The sequence below is a fragment of the Leucopleurus acutus genome (assembly GCF_964270905.1).
Source record: "Leucopleurus acutus genome assembly, chromosome: 5".
Taxonomy (NCBI): Eukaryota; Metazoa; Chordata; class Mammalia; order Artiodactyla; family Delphinidae; genus Leucopleurus; species Leucopleurus acutus.
Window position 1 is genome coordinate 8,424,205 of NC_139147.1, and position 20,344 is coordinate 8,444,548.

General features: G+C 42.6%; 1 protein-coding gene across 3 annotated transcripts in view; it reads left to right on the top strand.

Annotated features, from left to right (window-relative positions):
* HLCS (holocarboxylase synthetase) overlaps positions 1 to 20,344 on the top strand; it is a 196,701-nt gene that overhangs the window by 34,837 nt on the left and 141,520 nt on the right. The gene's annotated exons all lie outside the window — the stretch shown is intronic.

Genomic DNA, 20,344 nt, shown 5'->3' on the forward strand with positions numbered 1-20,344 from the left:
GCAGAAACTTCTAGTGTTCCTCTAGAATACAGCTTAAAACATAGTTCTTAGAGATCCAAATTAGAGAGAAACCCAGAATTCCAGGTGTGCCCTGAATAGCTTTTTTTTTTTTTTTTTTTTTTTTGCCCAGGAAGAGGGAATATTTACTTTCTTTCTTACTTACATACAGCCATCAGTATTTTTGTCTGTGGGGTGTAGGCTCTGATCCAGTTTTTGTTTTTCAAGTAACAGAGTCTTTTTCTTTAGCAAGAATATGAGGAAGTAACTGACATCGTCATTTATTAAAATATACAGATTTTCCAAACGTATGCCCTTTCTCCTCTTGGCAATTCCCACCCACCCCTCAATAAAATCATCTTTCAAAGGTCATCGTTTGTTATTTTCTTCTTTTAAACACACTATTCAGAGAAAAAAAATCACTGGGGATTCACATTTTTCAAAACAATATATGAGAAAGTCTGTCTGGTTGTATTTCCCAGTAGAAAGGGCTGGGGCATTATTAAATGATTTGTTACTGTCTGGTTGTATTTCCCAGTAGAAAGGGCTGGGGCATTATTAAATGATTTGTTATTGTTTTCTTCTGTAGACACCAGAAGATGAGACAGAAAAATCAAAGTTAATTAAGTAAAACAATCAAGTTTTTTTTTATGGCAGTATTTACTTTATTTCAGTGGTCTAGAACAAAACCTACACTATCTCCAAGGTATGCCTATACGTTAAATGTGTACAATTTTCTGTAGGTCAATTATACCTCTGTAGAGCTAAAAAAAAAAAGTCAATAAAAGAATTGAAAGAGAAAAAAAATAGAGGTTAACAGACTGTGTCTCTATAGAAATGAGTATCTCTTCCTATACCTCCACACTGTTCAACAAATATTTATAGAATAGGATAGGCACTATGGTAAGGGCTGAGAGAGTGGCATGGACATATATACACTACCAAACGTAAAATAGATAGCTAGTGGGAAGCAGCCGCATAGCACAGGGAGATCAGCTATGTGGTTTGTGACCACCTAGAGGGGTGGGATAGGGAGGGCGGGAGGGAGGGAGATGCAAGAGGGAAGAGATATGGGAACATATGTATATGTATAGCTGATTCACTTTGTTATAAAGCAGAAACTAACACACCATTGTAAAGCAATTATACTCCAATAAAGATGTTAAAAAAAAGAGACTTTGGACTTGCCTCGCTTTAGCCATTGGCATGACATGGCTATTCTCCACAGACCTCATTATTCTTCTAATAGCATCAGCCTCAGTATCCACGAGTTACTCATCTGTGGATTCAACCAACCATGGATGGATTCAGAACTTGCAGGTACAGCTACTGGACTACACCATTTTATATAAGGGACTTGAGTATACATAGATTTTAGTATCCTGGGGGGTCCTGGAACTGAGCCCCCATGGATACCGAGACATGACTGTAGTTTTCTAAAGGATTCCATTAAGCCATCAATTCTTTCTTAACAAAAACCAGGGTGTTCCTGAGTTAAGGCTTTACCTCTTCTTTTCCTCATACTTCAACACCGGCGTGAATGTACTTTGTGAGGCTTTCCATGTATCGTGTCTCAGAAGCCCAATCACTGCCATCTTTATGAGTCTATCAAATTTTGTTCATTCTAATAGAGCATTACGGATCATCAGACCAGATGTTTACTGATCTGTCTCTCTAATAGACTGTCTGAGCCATTCTTGTTGGGAGAAAATGGTTCCTTCAGTCCTGAATAGATTTTGACTTGTGGCTGACGCGGTGTCGGGGGCAGCTGTTTTACAATACGGCACCAGCTAAAGAGCAGATGGCAGATTAAAGCAAACATTTAAAAGCTTTTATAGCTATGAAGGCTTTTAAGGGTCTTTCATATACCTCTTTCTCGCCTTTCTTTCTTCCTTTGCCCTTCACCTAAACTAGAAATTTTTGCTTCATTTTAACCGACTTCCTGTTATCAAACATAATACCTATGGCAAAGGTGACATGATGAGTTTGATGTTGAAATGCAAAAGAAATAATACTTGGAATGTTTTCCTTTGCTGCCTTCATTTTATTCTGTTTTTTTTTTTTTTTTTGTGGGTGGGGAGAGGCTTTTCAGCTACTGTACGTGCTGTATTTTTACTTGAATCTTGGTTGCACGAGAAAGTTTCAAAGTGGCTCTGCGGTGAATGCTTCTGGCTACAATCAAGGCAGAGACTGTTAATGCACTGGGGGAAATGCAGACAGATACAAATTTGGTTGCTCTCTGCTTTTAATTGGCGTTGTCCCGGTTTGGGTTTTCTCTGTGCTGCAGCTCTTGCTGACTGACCTGGGGAAGGGGTAGTGCCTTGGAGGGAGCATCTTCTCTGCAGTTTCCTTCTGGGGATAGGAAGTACCCTGTTGAGAGAGGGTGGTTTTATTTCCTCAGACTATTTATATCCACTGCTTATGCAGTCACAGATTTGTGGATGGGAAACAGGCTCTTTTGGAATAAAAAATCCTCCCAGACCAAATGCTTTTTGTCTTCTATACCAGCTCCCTAATGGCTGCCATGTGTGAGGGGGTATGGATTATGGCGTTACCTCCTGGGGAAGTCGATTGAAGCTGTCTCTAGGAAGGCTTGCAACATTCTTTAGAACAGATTTTGGTCTCCCAGGTCTAAAAAATACATCCCAGGGAATAAGCCCACACTGGTACCAGGTTTGGGGGCACAGTCAAAGGCCCCTTGTGATCAGGTTCTGAGCCAAGGCCGGGATGAAATGGGCACGGCGGCAAGGCGGCCCGTGGTCACAGCAGAGCCATCGGTTTGTGGCTCTCCCAGCTGCTGAGCTGGCAGTCAGCGCAGGAATGTGGGGTTCTGAGGCCTGAATCCTGTTTGATAAATGTTCTAGTTCAGTTTTCTGGGATGTGAATTATAGCCGGGGAACTCGTTTTGTTTCCGTTCATGCTAATAATCTGAGAATGTTGCTCCGAGGGTTGTGCGGAAAACGTTTGAGAAAATGTTTATAGTATTTCAGGATTTCAAAACTGACATGCAGTTTGTGGACCCAAATGGTGTTTAATCCTCCGTTTCCCCTGCCCAAGCGGGAAGGGTTCAGCGTCGCGGTGTTCCTGTGTCGGATTTCAGCAGGGAGGCCGGGTCAGTACAGGGCGACCTTTCTTTGGCCAAGTTGGCAACAGGAAAGCGCGGCCAAGGTTAGTCTGTCTGTCCATCAGTCACTTTCTCTTGGCGATAAGGAGGGAATGCTGATCACGTACTTGGTTGTGGTCCTGTTTTGGCCCCTCAGTGGCTGCCTTGTGAGTAGCTGCATCTTTCCAGGCACTGCTGTGTCACCCACAGCTTTCTAGGTCTTGTATGTTTCTAAGACTTTCAGTTCTGCACGATCACTCTGCTTGCTTTGTATTTTTCTTTCCTAAAGTGTTTTCAGGCTTTGTTTTATTAATACTATATTTAATAATATAATCATTGGAAGAAATACTGGCATGTAGACTATAATTTTGTTCTTATTAATTGTTGGAGATACTGTCCCTCATAGAGAATTCTAGAGATCAAACCCCATTAGATCAATTGAGGAACATGGCTTTAAATGAAAATAATTTAGTCATTAGAATATTCATTTTAACTGATTTTCTAGTGGCATTCAAGTCTTTACAATTTTAAGCATAATGAATTACTTTCACTGAAACTTTAAGAGAAAACGCTTTAAGATTGCTGAATTAGGACCTTTCTTGACGGAGCGGTGTTTTCCCCATTTACCCCCGAGGTTGAGAGAAGACTTAGGTTATAATACATAGACATTTCTGCTAAAAATGAAATGTTCTTTCCCATGGACACATGGAGATTTACAACATCATTTTGTTGTGTCTCCTGTGTGTATGTCCAAGCGTGGAGAGGTAGGGGTGATGGGCAAAGAGAAGGATTGTGTTAGTCAGCTCCTGCACCTCCAAGATTTAAATTCGGATTCCCAATAGAATCTCTTTCAAAGGAGGAGTGCCATCCACCATCACCAGTCAGCAGGATTGCCCAGTTCTGAATGGACACGTTGCCAAGCCATGAGTCAGGATCACTTACCACGAGTCTTTCCTGAGCCCTGAACTGTAAAAACTGTTAGTTTAAATCTACTTGACTTCTGCAGGCAAAGTAAAAGTTTGAAAAATTAAAATTAAAAGTGAATTTTCTTCTAAGAATACTTGTAAAGGTTTGCTTTTCTTTGCCATAGGAAAGTATTTGACAATTTGTTTTCTGGTCTTTGAGGAAAAATGAATCCTACATACAGCAGTTACTGGGGAGTAACGGAACGGTAGCACCACTAATGCCCCTTCCTGTTTTTAATCTCAGTAAATAAGGAAATACATCTTTTTTTTTTTTTTTTTTTTTTTGTGGTACGCGGGCCTCTCACTGTTGTGGCCTCTCCCGTTGCGGAGCACAGGCTCCGGACGCGCAGGCTCAGCGGCCATGGCTCACGGGCCCAGCCGCTCCGCGGCATGTGGGATCTTCCCAGACCAGGGCACGAACCCATGTCCCCTGCATCGGCAGGCGGACTCGCAACCACTGCGCCACCAGGGAAGCCTGGAAATACATCTTTTAAAAGAAAACATCAAATTGTGGTTTCATACATTTAAAAATGATGGTTCATTTTTGTGGAGGTGGGGGGGTGGTGAGTGGGGAATGTCCAGGCTCTCTCTGCCCAGAATTGCCTAGATTATTACTCTAGATTGTTGCCTTCCAGAGACAACTTTGAGATATGCGATGATTTAAGTTTTCCTGTGGCTTTTCAGCCCGTAAAATGCTTTAAATGTCAAAGGTCCGTACTTTTGAAGAGTCTCCTCTTTGTATTTTCCCTTCTTGGTGATGGGATTAGGTCTGGTGTCTCAGACTGGCCAAGTGAGTTTGTCACAGAAGATGGCTTTTTAAAGGACACCGAATTCTCATTACCAAACCCCCTCTATTCTGTCTGGGGAGGGTAGATGAAATGACCTTTCACATCCTTTCTAGGCCTCTGTAGTATTTATGCTGGTCCCAGCGAAGCAATTGGATGTGAAAAAAAAATTGTTTTTTTAAAAACTTTGAAAGCAGTTCCTTTGAATGCATTCTTTTGTAAGAATTTGTGATTATTACCCTTTCATCTTTACACTAGAACAATTTGAAGTCATGGGTAGATACTTTTTCATAGTTAATTTAAGCACAATGAAAGAATGTTTTGCCTTCTGCTTTATTTTATGTATTTGAGACTCTCAAATTAATTTTCCTGTTAGTTTAAGAACTAACAATGCAATATAGAGGAGCCTCAAATTTACAAACAAGTTGTGTTTTCAAAGTCTGTGTGCTGAATTGGCTGTTTTCAAAATATGGTCCCCGTTATTTATGTCAGTTGGGTTTTCTTCCTAGTTCATATATGTCCTTATACTCCATAATGCAGTTAAACTGTGGAATGCCATCTAGTGGTACCGTTTTGGTCAGATTCTGGCTTGGTGGGTCATGAACTCAGTGGGGACACACTAAACATCTCTTTCTATTTCTCCAGTGTCAACTCAGAATGAATTTAACAGCTTTATTTCAGGCATTGCTCGAAAACAGCCATGCTGGAGACTTAGTAATACCGTGGTGTATGTATACCCTTATGGAGAATTAATGAATTTGTACTGGTAGGTTAATACTTTCCTTATATTTAAGAAAACATTTTTTTCTTTCGTAGCAACTGTTGAACCGTGCATACACGTAAAAGAAAATATTTTGTAGAAAAATTCAAATATACAAAAGTAAACAAAATAATGTAATGAACCCCATATGAATTCATCAGTCTGCTTCACAGTTTTCCATTCTGGTCAATCTCATTTTATCTGTTCCTACCCATGCCTCCTCCTGTATTATTCTGAAGCAAATCCCAGATCAGATCTCTCATCTGTAAATATTTCAGTATGTGTCTCTGAGATAAGAACTCTGTTTAAAAATATAAGCAGTGGGATTTCACTGTCACACCTAAAATAAAACAATTTCCTTCATATAATCTCTTAGTCAGTGTTCCAGTTACTAAATAGACATTTAAAGATGTGTTATATTATCCATGCATTGTGTATAAGCCTGTTGGTTCTTTCACAAAACAAATGCAAGAAGGAAGCAACTAGATGTAAACTGTTGTAACTTTTGGGGGGAAGTGATCTGAAAGTTGATTTCTGTATGTTTTGAAGGCCATATTTTAGCTCCTGTTTCGAAAATAGTGGCAAATAACCATTCGTAATAACATGCAAAACAGCCCTTATGAGATGCGAGTTTGCTGCCCTTTCAGGACTAAACCTGAGTTTCTTGCCCTGTCTTTTCTGTGACGTCCCGGGTTTCTTTAGCAGGGACGGTATTGATTTTTGCTCGTATGCTTTCGGTTCGGGTTGATGTTTAGCCTTTGACCCAGCCACTTTCTTACAATAAACAGTTTGTTGATGAGAGCAGCTGCCCAGCAGATTGTTTCCAGATTGTTCTCTCCTGCCTGAGGACGGAGTGCACCTTACGAAAAAGTCGGCTTGAAGCTTGCGGCTTCTACTTCCTATGGCTGTCTGCCTTTGAAGCCAACTGTCAGCCTCTGAACATTCTTCTATTTATAGCCAGTGAAGTGGTGTGAATCTGTGGCACTGGAAATGAGGCTTCACTTACTATCTTGACTCTTTTATTCCCTGAATGAATATAGCAGCCTCTTCTAGAAGTTTCTGCCATAGGAGCAATTCCTGATATTACAGTAGGAATTCCCAGCGTTGGGTATGTGGAAATGAGTGTACTGGGTGGTGCTGTGTAGGGAAGTAGACAGAACATGCTTTATGTTGTGTAGGAATCCATGCTCCTGGAATATTTAAAGATTTCCTACATAATTAAGGAGTGAGGTAACTTTCAAACCAAGGTAAGTATTATCTGCTTCATGTTATTATCTTGGCCTTTTAAAATAAAATTTCATATTTATCCTCCTTTCAAAAGACTACTTCTTTTTGTTGTTGTTGTTATTCTTTTTTTTTTTTAAGATGTTGGGAGTAGGAATTTATTTATTTATTTATTTTTTGCTGTGTTGGGTCTTCGTTTCTGTGCGAGGGTTTTCTCTAGTTGCGTCAAGCGGGGGCCACTCTTCATCGTGGTGCGCGGGCCTCCCACCATCGCGGCCTCTCTTGTTGCAGAGCACAGGCTCCAGACGTCAGGCTCAGTGATTGTGGCTCACGGGCCTAGTTGCTCTGCAGCATGTGGGATCCTCCCAGACCAGGGCTCGAGCCCGTGTCCCCTGCACTAGCAGGCAGACTCTCAACCACTGCGCCACCAGGGAAGCCCTGTTGTTGTTATTCTTAATGCAAGTGACTGGTACCCTAAGGATTTGGCAATTCATGTGACTCAAAGGCGCACCTTAGTTTGGATTTTTGCTGCTTCCCTAATCACCGTCCAGTTGTTACCTAGAATGGCCTGTCTGCTTGCAGCAACCTTCATTAAGGCAAGGTCGGAAATTTCCGCATCAGAGCCAACACTTTTTACTCAACTGGCCACCAGGGGCTGCTGTCAGAATGGTGCGGCTGAGCTCACCTCCCTAGAGGCAAGTTTACTTTTTCTACAACCAGTAAATTTTGTTAAGCTACCAATCCTGGTTTCAAAACTCAGGTCTCACTACACAGCCTCCAGTTACCAAGCCTGCTTATGGCTGTATCCCTTCCAGCCAGCTATTACGTAGAACCTGGACTCGATTCAAGACCTAAGATTAAGATTTGTGTGTTTTTCATTCAGTGCCAATAAGCTGTTATTAATACACTGATTCCACGTATACTGAAAAACTCCATGAAACGCACTGGGGTTTGTGCTCAGGGAAGAATGTCCTGCGTTTGGACTGTTCGAGATCGGGGCCTCTGGAGGCATGGCCTGTGACAATTAAAATCGGGTTTTTGAGGGTGGTGTTCTTGCCTGAAATGACCTTCGTTACCCTAGTGCAGGCAGCATGAAGGGTTGTGCTGATTCAACTAAGATGTGAATGCTAGAAGGTATTCTTGGTAGTAGTCATTTGGTTTTTCTTTTCTTTTTTTTAAACAAAGGCTGCATCTTTGATGATTCCAGGATTAACAGCAGAACAAAAATATCCAGTGAATGTTGGAGCTGGCAGAGGCCTTAGAGAGCTTCTGGAGCAAATCCCTTCGTTTCTCCTCAACTTTTTATTAAAAAAAATTAAAACCTAAGCAAGGGTGAAAGAATAGCACACAACCCCCATGTAGCCTTCACCTGGATTCACCACTGGTTAACGTTTTACCACAATTTGATAAAGAGGGTTTGTTTTTTTCAAAAGATGTGTATGCTACTGTCTTCAAGTAAAGCACAGAACTTATTGTAAGTTATTTATGAGAGTATGAGTCTTCCACATTTTTGTTTCTAGGAGTTGGCAAGAGAGTGGCACTAGTTTCCACTTGGCCCTGGGCTCGTTTTCTTTATTTGAAGTAAAACGAGTAGCCTACTGGTTTGTAATGGTTCTGGATAGCTGGTTGTCACCCTACTGGGCTGTGGGCACATTCCATCTTCACATGGGCCAGCATGTATAAAATTCTTAGAATATATCTTAAAAGTCCTAAATTTTAGAACATAAAACATCTTAGAGCCACATGCTATGAGGACAACTAGTTGATCTTTTATGCCCAACAAAGGAATTCTACCAACCCTGATCTAGGAAAATTCCACTGATGACCATGTTATGTATATAGGATTTACAATTTTTCTTTCAGTTTTCCAACCCAAGTATTGTGACTTGGAACCTTAGATCTGACTGATTACTTTTATATTAAGGTTAAAAAAAAATTTTTTTTTTAGGGTTTCCCTGGTGGCGCAGTGTTTGGGAGTCTGCCTGCCGATGCCGGGGACACGGGTTCGTGCCCCGGTCCGGGAGGATCCCACATGCCGCGGAGCGGCTGGGCCCGTGGACCATGGCCGCTGGGCCTGCGCGTCCGGAGCCTGTGCTCCACAGCGGGAGAGGCCACAACAGTGAGAGGCCCGCATACTGCAAAAAAAAAAAAAAAAAAAAAAAAAAAAAAAAATTTTTTTTTTTTGTAAAATAGTGTACAAATAGTATTATGTGAATATCTGCCTACCCCATTAAACTGTAATACAAGATCATCTGAAGGCAAGGAACATATGTTGTTAATACTTGTATCCCTTTTCCAGTATTTTGCCTATAGTAGGCGTTTAGTAAGTGTGTTTTGTTCGAAAACTTAAAAACATTTTGGCATTTCCCACTCAAGTATTGTGAAACGCTTCCTTCATTCCTCTGTCTGGGAGACCCGAGGGGCCTCAGGGGACAGGCCAGTAGTAAACAGCCCACGGGGCTTCGACTGGCTGCCCAGTCCAATCTAGCTGTCACCCTTTATCTAGCTGTCACCCTTTATAACGGGGTTTCGTAAACATCATGTTAGACATTTTAAAAGAATCAGCTGTTGATGTACCCGAGGAAAAGTGACAAGATGGAGCTTCATAAAAAAGTTGGAATAGTTTTGCAGAGCTGCCCTCTCCTTGCAGGACAGGTCAAGGGGACACCGTCACTTCCCTAGACTATTGGAAAGCTTTCTGCCTTCCCTGAATCCTCCTCGTACTGGCCACCTCTCTCTTTGCAGGTAACATGTATATCTTAATTTTGGAATCCTAGAGATGATGTTACAGTTTTAACTGAGCATTTTAGCATTTGGGATGAAGCACCGAATCTTGAATGTTAAAGCTGAAAGGGGGATTTGCAGTTTTCTCGGTTTTTATTTATTTAATTTAATTAATTTATTTTTGGCTGCGTTGGGTCTTTGTTGCTTTGCGCGGGCTTTTTCTAGTTGTGGCGAGCAGGGGCTACTCTTCCTTGCAGTGCACGGGCTTCTCATTGCAACGGCTTCTATTGTTGTGGAGCACGGGCTGTAGGCGCACGGGCTTCAGTAGTTGTGGCTCGTGGGTTCTAGAGCGCAGGCTCTGTAGTTGTGGTGCCCGGGCTTAGCTGCTCCGCGGCACGTGGGACCTTCCTGGACCTGGGCTTGAACCCTTGTGCCCTGCATTGGCAGGCGGATTCTTAACCACTGCGCCACCAGGGAAGTCCCAGTTTTCTTTTTAAAAATGAGGAACTGGCAGGGCCTCCCCGCTAGTTGGGAGCAGAGCTGTTGACCAGATTCTGTGCTGGCATCTCCTGCTCCCACACTCCAGAGAGGCCAAGGCCAAGCTGCGGATGACACAGGTACTTAGTTTAGGATGGGTGGGGCCTTCTGAAGACAAAAAGCTGAGCGCTCCAAGCCTGCTGCTGGCTCAGCATGGCGGACGGTCACATCTGCGCGTGCGCATGCGTGCTTGCGTGCGTGCGTGTGCTTGCGTGCCTGCGTGAGTGTGCGCCAGTCAGGACGTGCCGTCTCAGGGCGAGGCGCACCGGGCTGACCCGCAAGCGCTCCCGCTGGACCGCTGCGCTCGCCACCCAGAGCTTTCTTGGCTTCGCAGCCTACGCTCCGCGTTCCGGCAGGAACCTGTTTGTGTTGGCCTCCGACAAATGGCGGGCGTTTTACACGGGCAGGCTTAATGAAGGCCCTGGAGACTTCTGCGGATGTTGAACCCAAACCCACAGGCCCTGTCAGTGTAAGTTAGCGCCTCTCGAGTAGGAGCGGTGGTTGAGCTCCGACCCGGAATGCCTCCCTTTCTTTTAGAGCCGGCCATGGCTCTACTTTTGGTCTCCGCCCTTGCAGAGTAGATTTCATCTCTAAAATGAGCCCAGTTGGCCCAGCGGATTACCTCTGTTTTACGGGTCCACCCCAGCCTTTTGTGGTCTTCGCTAGTTAGCAGGTAACAAAAAATGCAGTAAATCGTGGCTTTTCAAAGCCGGAGGCTGAGGGAAACCTTTACATAATAAAAGGAATACAGTTTATTGAGTGCCTATTGTGTCCCAGGCTTTGGGGACTGGAAATGACTGACAAGTTCAGCTGGGGGGGTGGGCGGGGATCCTCCCATTCCTGGGGTTTAGATATCGGATGCCTTTTGTCATAAATCCTTTGGAGTTGCGGAGTTACCATTCCAAGTTTGGTCTGATCACTATGAAAGATCAGGATGTGTGGAAGTTCATCTTGTTGCTGGGCATAGGTTGTGCCCCAGGGCAGAGATGTGAGAGGCAATCACATCAGAGCGGGACCCCCCCCTTCCCCTTGTGTCCTCTCTGAGCAGTTGTGTCGGGCACTGTCCACTTTACCCTGTGCCCTTATTCTCTGCCGCTTCCCAGGCTCTGGTTACGCTGGCAGGAGGTGAGAGAGGTGGACGAATTTCCTCTCCGCCCTCTCTGCTTACACCCCCTGTGGGTAGCTCTGTCCTCTTGCTCCTCCAGACTTGTTGCTGGTCCAGGTGCTTCCCCATCCCTGCTCATTAATTCTCTTAACTCTGCTCACAGTTCCTTAAGTAGCCCTTTCGTTGAAGTCTTTTTTTTTTTTTTCTGCGGTACGCGGGCCTCTCACTGCTGCGGCCTCTCCCGCTGCGGAGCACAGACTCCGGACGCGCAGGCTCAGCGGCCATGGCTCATGGGCCGAGCCGCTCCGCGGTATGTGGGATCTTCCCGGACCGGGGCACGAACCCGCGTCCCCTGCATCGGCAGGAGGACTCGCAACCACTGCGCCACCAGGGAAGCCCGAACCCCTTGTATTTTTGAGAGTCAGCATCACCAGACTCATTCTGATGAATTAATATGGACCTAACTGGAAAGAAGCATCATCAAGGGCCCCATGGGAGATCTTGCTGGCTTGGTGCCAGACTTGATACGGGGGGGGGGTGGGGTGGGGGGGTGGGGGGGTGGGTGGGGGGGGCCAGCGTGGGTGGTCTCAGTCCCAGATGCCTAGGAGCAGAGAGGTGGTACACAAGAGTCCAGCTGGAGAGTCTGTCCCCATATAGTGAGGGTAGTGCTTCTTGTCCCAGCCAGTTATTGCCATGTGGGAAGGAGTTTCTGTTTCTTCAAAAGAAGCAGGATGTGAAATATCCTGATTTTTAAGTGTTAGCAACTAGTTCAAAATGGGTGGGCCAGGTAGAACGTTTCTCTGGGTTCATTTTGGCCCTTGGGTGTCTGTTGGTGGCAGTTGACCTGGATATTTGCGGGGATGGACTGCTTTTAGCAGTGTGTCGTCACTGAACCTAGAAGCCCCTCTAGGTCCGTTCATTCTGGGGTGAGAGTGCTTGGGATCAGTGGCTGAGCATATCTGGGGAAGCAGGAAGGCAGGGGCCTTGGGAATCCAGGATGGGGTGCAGTACCATCCAAGGAGGAATCTGGACAAGTTAGGCAAGGGTTGATCAGACTGCAGTGGGTCCATTGGAACTGAGACAGAAGTGTCTGCATGGGGAACCAATCAGAACACACTCATCTCAGACCCTGCCTGAGGCTCTGCTCTGCTTGGTTCTGGTGCTCAGAATAAAAGTTCACCCTGAAGGCTGCCTCATGAACAATCCCAGCCTTAAATGAGGTCAGGACCAAAAACAGTCCCGCTCTTTCAGGAGTGTCATCTTTTGATTGTAAAGATCTGCTGTGCTGTGTGCCTTCATCACTTCCTCGAAGACACTGAGTGAATGTGAAATTGGTTGTGAATATTTTGTTTGTAAAATACCACTAGTAAGAACTTTTTCTTTTGGTATAAATTTTCATATAAATTCTTCTACTTCCTCTCATATTTAACTGAGAATGAAAACACCCATAAAAAGAGCTTGTATTCTATGTCTTTGTAGATTCATTTTCTGATTTACCCACTTGTAAACTTATAATGTTGCCTAGCAACTTATAATGATATAACTGAAGCGCAATTCATCTGATTATTTACAATGAGGCAAATGTGTCTCTGAGATAGAAAACCTTTAAAAGTTATGATCAATTATTTGGTGTTTCTTGGGAAAAGGAGCACCAAAACACAAACAGAGTTGGCAATAAATATTTTGAATCCAATGCTGAATCAGAGGTGTGGCTATGTTTCACCCATTGAATCTTGTTTAGATGGATAAAATTTAGCAGATAAGACAAGTGATGGGGTGGAATGGCTCTAATGTGACTGGACATAGCATACTGTACATCTCTGTACATCTGCTACACTCCCCGTATGACATGTTAACTAACCATGGAGTAGCCACTTGTGTGTGTATTTGCACTAAATATAAATTTAAGCATTAATTTCTTCAGAAGTAGGGACACTGGCGTTCTTTTTGGACATTAGTGAATATAGAGTCTCCTGGACTTCAGTCATTGTTTAGTGTTGCACAAGATTGTTGCTATTTGCTTTAAAAAATCAACTTTGGGATGACATATTCAAGAAAATGCACTTAATTATGTGTAGGGTTTGATAAACATATACGCTGGAGTAACCGTCGTTGCTATCAAGATAGAGACCATTTGCAGAATCCCACAAAATTCTCTTACTCTGTTTCTCATTCAGTCCTCATCCACTCTCCCACCCCCATGCTCATCCTTGGGCAATCACTGATCTGCATTCTATCATTATAGATTAGGTTGGTCTTTTGTGGAACTTCATCTAAATTGAATCATACAGTACATACTCTTCTATCTTTTTAAATTTTATTTTATTTATTAAATTTTAAAAAAATTTATTTTAATCAGCCTTGTGTTTTTGAGATTCATTCATTTTGTTGCCTATATGGGCAGTTAATTCCTTTTTTATTGCCAAGTAGTGTTCCATTGTATAGCTATGCCATAACTTACCTATTCTCCTGTTAGTGGGCATTGGGTTGTTTGCATTTTTTGGATATTACGAGTAAAGTTTGTACCACTATTCATGTATAAGTCTTTGTTTGGATGTGTGTTTTCGTTTCTCTTGGTTAAATACCTAGGAATAGAATTTCTGGGTCATGTGGCAAGTGTATGTTTAATTTGATAAGAAACTGCCAACTGTTTTCCAAAATCGTTGCACCATTTTATGTTCCCACCAGTGATGTATGAGAGCTCCAGCTACTTCACATCTTTGCTAACACTAGATATTGTCAGAATTCAGAAATTTGTTCTTCTCTTTCTGGCTTACTTCACTCTGTATGACAGACTCATACAGAGTGAAGTAAGCCAGAAAGAGAAAAACTAATATCGTATATTAACGCATATATGTGGAATCTAGAAACATGGTACAGATGAACCCGTTTGCAAGGCAGAAATAGAGACACAGATGTAGAGAACAAACGTATGGATGTATGGGGGGAAAGCGGGGAAGGGGGTGGTGGTGGGAGGGGGATGAATTGGGAGGTTGGGATTGACATATGTACACTAATATGTATAAAATAGATAACTAATAAGAATCTGCTGTATAAAAAATAAATTTAATTTAAAAAAAAGAATTAAAAAACTTAACCATTCTAACGGGTGTGTTTTCATTTGTATTTCCCTGGTGACAAATGATGTTGAGCACTTTTCATGTGCTTATTGGCCATCTGGTGTTTTCATTTGGCCAAATCTTCTTGCTGATGTTCTAAGTTGAATTGTTTTCTTATAATTACGTTTTAAGAGTTTTTTTTTTCTTCATTCTGGATACAAGTCCTTTGTCAGATATGTGTATTAAGAATAGTTTCTCTCAGTTTGTTGTCTTTTCATTTTCCTTAACATTAACCCTTGAAGAGCAGCAGTTCTTAGAGTTCTTAATTTTTATAATGTCCAGCTTATCATTTTTTTAAAAAATAAATAAATTTATTTATTTATTTATGGCTGTGTTGGGTCTTCATTTCTGTGCGAGGACTTTCTCTAGTTGTGGCGAGCGGGGGCCACTCTTCATCGTGGTGCGCAGGCCTCTCACTGTCGCGGCCTCTTCTTGCAGAGCATAGGCTCCAAACGCGCAGGCTCAGTAGTTGTGGCTCACGGGCCCAGTTGCTCCGTGGCATGTGGGATCTTCCCAGACCAGGGCTCGAACCCGCGTCCTCTGCATTGGCAGGCAGATTCTTAACCACTGCGCCACCAGGGTAGCCCTATCATTTTTTTTAATTTGATGGTTCACGCTTCTTTTGTTGTATCTGAGAAAAGATTTACCTATCCTAAGATCAGAAAGTTTTTCTCCTGTATTTTATTTTAGAAGTTTTATATTTTTACATTTAGGTCTGTGATTCATTTCAAGTTACTTTTGGTATACATGTAAGGGTCAAGGTGTTTTGGGGTTTTTTTTGGTTTTTTGCATATGTGTGTCCCATTGTTTCAGCACCATATATTGAAAAGATGATTTTTTTCAGGTGAATTACCTTGTTGAAAATCAACTGAACATATATGTGTGGCACTATTTCTGGACTCTGTTCTGTTTTTAGAAATATATGTCTGTCTGTAAGGAAATACCATACTGTCTTGATCCCTGCAGCTTTATAATAAATCTTGAAGTCAGATAGGTAAATCTTCCAACTTTTTTCTTCCCCAAATTGTTTTGGTCATTCTAGGCCTATTCTATATCTATGTAAGTTTTAGAAGGAGCTTGCTAGGATTTTGATTGGCATTGCATCGATTCCATAGATCAATTTGGAGAAGAATTGACGTCAATAATATTGAGTGTTCTGATCCATGAACATGGTATATCTCTTCAGTTATTTAGGACTTCTTCAATTTTGAATTCAGTAGTGTTTGTAGTTTTCAGTGTACAGTTCTGGCACATACTTTAATTTATTCCTAAATGTTTCAGATCTATTGATGCCGTTGAAAATGGTATTTAAAAAAATTCAGACTCCGGATATTCATGGCTAGAAATAAACCCAGTTTTTGTATATTGACCTTGTATTTTGCAACCTTGCTAAAAGTACTAGTTCTAGTACTTTTTTGGTGGATTCCTTGGAGTTTTCATGTTGTGTGCAACATGTCCCAATAGGAAACAAAGGCACATTCACTTTCCTTGAGAATAGCTAGTGTTTCCCTAGTGCTGTGGCTGGTTCAAAGGGGCCAACATTTATGTGACTATAAAATGTTGTTTTTGGTTCCACCTAAATTGTATTTAATTAGCCTGAAATCTTAGAGAAAGGTAAATACTAAATTCTTGAAGTTCAAATGTTAAAAAAATAACATTAATTAGAAGGTTTTAATGAATTTTATTGGAGTGGAATTTGATAGCAGTTGTTTTATTTTCAACAGGACTGATTTGACTTCAACGATTTCATATTTCTTTTTGATGCTGTGTATCCATTTCAAGGCCATCTCTTAGCATTGCCTTTTCTGGGTTTTCCCTCTTGATATACCTATTTATGTTTCTTACTTGTGGGATGTGTTTGGTAAGGAATTTAATGCATTTATATGATGAATGCTTATTAAGCATGCAGCATTTGCCAGACTTGGTACCAGGTGCCATGGATACAGTGTGAGCCAGACAGAAACATGCATTTGCTGTCTTTATGGAGCTTACATTCTAGCAAGACAGTGGGACATTGAGTAAATGATTATACAAACTATGGAATTACAATTTGAAAAGTGCTATAAAGTCACTAAGTTTATGAAAGAGAGTCCTAACTTAGACTGGGACAGGCTGTGGGTCGGAGAAATCTTCCCTAAAGCAGTGACATTTTTGCATGCTCCGATAGTTGTGTTTATAGAGTTAGGTAGACTTGGGAGTGGGGGGTTGGTAATACTACTTATGCCAACCCATTTACCTTGATATATATGCTCCAAACTGTTTTCTTCAATAGCATTTCTACACCGCCTTAGTGGTCATTGGTAGAGTTAAACCACGAATCATGAATTAATTCCTTTTACTTTTGTGACAGCAGCTAATTCTGTAGCTCTGAAGTCATCATTGTAACTTAAGTCCATTTGAGAGGACATACCAGGCAGATTTGCATCAGACAGGTCGTAATTTTGATACTTCTTGTGACCAGAGTTTTATTCTCCTGTCTAGGGATAATGGGGATGGACGACCCATGTGTACTCGGTTTTACTTGACTGCTTACAGTTGCATTTGACTATATTGAATATAAATATTTAGGAGAATTATAGGTGGTATACAGTTATATTTCTTAATAAGTTCCATGCCTTGTTTTATATCTTTTTAGATTCTCTTTTTTCTGAATAACTTACTTGGCTCTGATTAAGTCCTGAAAGATTATATGAAAGAAGTATTAAAAAAAAAACCCTCATATACCTTGCTTACATCAATTTTAATTTATTTTGCATATTTGTGCATCTCTAAGTGTTGCTTTCAAAAACAAACAATTTATTAGATGAATGAATGATGGCCAGTTGGATAATTTGCTCCATAGGAAATTCCCTGCTTTATTCCTGTCTGAAAGGTCTACCTGGTGCTAGCTGTTTCTTTTTGGTTTTATCTTGATTTTCACAGACTTTGAATGGGGGATTCACGTTGCCTACGCCTGCTGAATAACTGTTTAACTCTTGCTTTAATGTTAATGAAAACTGTTAATGAAACAGTTAATGAGTTAATGAAAACTCTTAATGAAACAGTTAATGAGTTAATGAAAACTGAAGTTAGTTAAGAAGTGTTTATTGTTCAGATTATTTCCCTCTCTTTTTTTATGATTTAACCTATTCACTGATGTATCTTTAGCCTGTGCAGTGCCCTTGTGAAATCCAGCTGTTCTGGGGAATGTGATGAAGGAAATTTGGATTTGTTCGCTTTATACTTTAAGGGCATTGACTAAAGTTTAAGGAGCAGAGTTGGTTATAACTAATGGCCAGGTTTGAGGTTTGGGGGTGTCTTAGTCAATACAGGCTGCTAAAACAGGATCGCGTAGACTGGGCAGCTTATAAACAACAGACACTTATTTTTCATACTTTTGGTGGCTGGAGGTCTGAGATCAGTGTGCCAGCATGGTTGCTCTGGTGAGGGCCCTCTCCCAGGTTGCAGGCAAACATCTTTTTGCTATGTCCTTACTTGGTGGAGAGGGTGAAGGATCTCTCTGGGATTGCCTTTTTTTCAAAAAAATAAATTTATTTATTTATGGCTGCATTGAGTCTTCGTTGCTGCATGCGGGCTTTCTCTAGTTTCGGTGAGCGGGGGCTACTCTTCGTTGCGGCGTGTGGGCTTCTCATTGCAGTGGCTTCTCTTGTTGTGGAGCACGGGCTCTAGGTGCACGGGCTTCAGTAGTTGTGGCTCGCGGGCTCCAGAGTGCAGGCCCAGTAGTTGTGGCACACGGGTTTAGTTGTTCCGCGGTATGTGGGATCTTCCCGGGCCAGGGCTTGAACGTGTGTCCCCTGCATTGGCAGGCGGATTCTTAACCACTGCGCCACCAGGGAAGTCCTGGGATTGGTTTTTATTTTATTTTATTTTTATTTATTTATTTATTTTGCGGTACGCGGGCTTCTCACTGTTGTGGCCTCTCCCGTTGCGGAGCACAGGCTCCGGACGCGCAGGCTCAGCGGCCGTGGCTCACGGGCCCAGCCGCTCCACGGCATGTGGGATCCTCCCGGACTGGGGCACGAACCCGTGTCCCCTGCATCGCCAGGCGGATTCTCAACCACTGCGCCACCAGGGAAGCCCCCGGGATTGGTTTTTTAAAGGTACTATCCCATTCATGAGGGCTCCACCCTCATGACTTAATCATACCCAAAGGCCCCACCTCAAAATACCATCGCCTTGGGGATTAATTAGAATTTCAACATATGAATTTTTGGTATACAAACATTCAGCACATAATAGGGGGTTACTTTTGTAATTTATTCATTTTTATTCTTACTCCAGTAGAGTGTATATTAAAGAATTAATGGTGAACAGGGAATATTCCATTTAAAATTTTTCTTGGTTCTTTGTGCAAGGATGGAAAGTTAGTGCTGTAACTCCTGGTGGCTCACTTCAGCTTGACCTCTTCCAATGACTTTTCTGGTGCTCGTTCAAGCAGGATCACCCCTGTGCCTGTCTCGTATAGCATGTAGCTGTGTGTGGCTGCAGAAAAGAAGAAAATCATGCCAACTGCTCACTCTGAATTCAGAAGCACTAACCTTAGATGGACCTTGAATGCTTCTGGTTGCGCATACGATCTTCCCTGCTTCCTTCATTTTCTCACTCTCCTTTCTCAAACCTCCAGCACCTCCTTCCTCCTTTTCACTCTTGGCTGAGCCTTTCTTCCTATTTATAGAGAAGATAGAAGGAATCAGAAGATGGTATCACCAGCACCCAGCGCCAGGACTCCCAACTGTGGGTGGCTTTGGAGCAGGGTGGTGGCAGTGTAGATCAATTCCCAGGGCTGGCTGTGTAGCCAGCAAGGGGTGAGGGAGGGCTGCGATCCAGTGGGGTAGCTGGGCTGGTGTCCCCAGAGGTGATGTGAATCCTGTCCATCCCAATGGATAAAGGGCTCTGCTTTCAAGGAAAACCTGTTTACCTGTTTTCTTTTCTCCATGGGACCACTCACATTGTCATAAAAAAAAAAATCATGCTGTTATTTCTCTCGTTTAATAACCAAACAAAACCTGTTTTGACTTCATTCCTCCCTGTAGCCACTGTCCCATTCTTCTTTTTCCTTTAGAGGAAATTCCTTGGCAGTGTTTTGTCCTCGGGGTCTACAGTTTCTCTCCCTCCCCAGACAGGCTGTTGGTTACTTCTCAGTCCTCTTTTTACTGCCCTGTCATCCTCTTCTGCCTTCTTGCTGCCTGCAGAAGTGGACTCCCAGGACTGCCTGGACACTCTGCGCCAGCACGTGCGTGTGTGTACGTGCACACACACACACACTTGAAGATTCTTGTGCTGTAATATGTCTCACCCTCTGGGTTTCTTCTGATCACTTCCTTTGAAGCCATTTAACTTGTTCCTCTAACCTCTGTATTTTCTGCAAATTGGAAGTGAGTTTTAAAGCTTCATTAATAGAATTTAGCTAAATGACATTTCATCTTTGAAGCTGCTTCTCTTAGGCACGTGGAGCTTTGGGACAGACCCCTGATATTAACAGAAGGACTCATCTCCTCTTTGGAAGTGCCTGGCATTTGCATGAAGGTGGCCCAGGAGTCCAGAGCAGCATTTACTGTGACTGACAGATTTTAGTATGTTTTGTGCTGGCCTCTCAGGATGCTGACTCCCCCCAACCCCCTGATGCTCCACCCCAGGAGGAGGCCCCGGGGGCTTTCAGGGTCCAAGTGGAAGTTGCAGCCTCTTGGGAGGGTGGGTAGAGAGCTCTGTACTAGGTTATATAATATCTCCTGTGGTTCTGCCCTCCCCTGCTTGGGGAGGCAAAGAGAAAAGCCTCTTTGGGTACCCCATTACTTTCACTGTTGGTAACCCGTCAGTGGCTGGTGATGGTCAACTTGTCTATGAGAGGAGGTGGAGGTCCTGCAGAGGCTGAGAGCGAATTCTCTAGTATCTTAGTACTTTGTCTTCTGTGACTTTTCACCTAGGTTTTTATTTCCCCAGATGCGATAATGAATTTCCTTGAGGGTGGAAATATAAAGTTATAAATTTTCTGTAAAATTCATAGAGGACTAGAGAATCACTAATG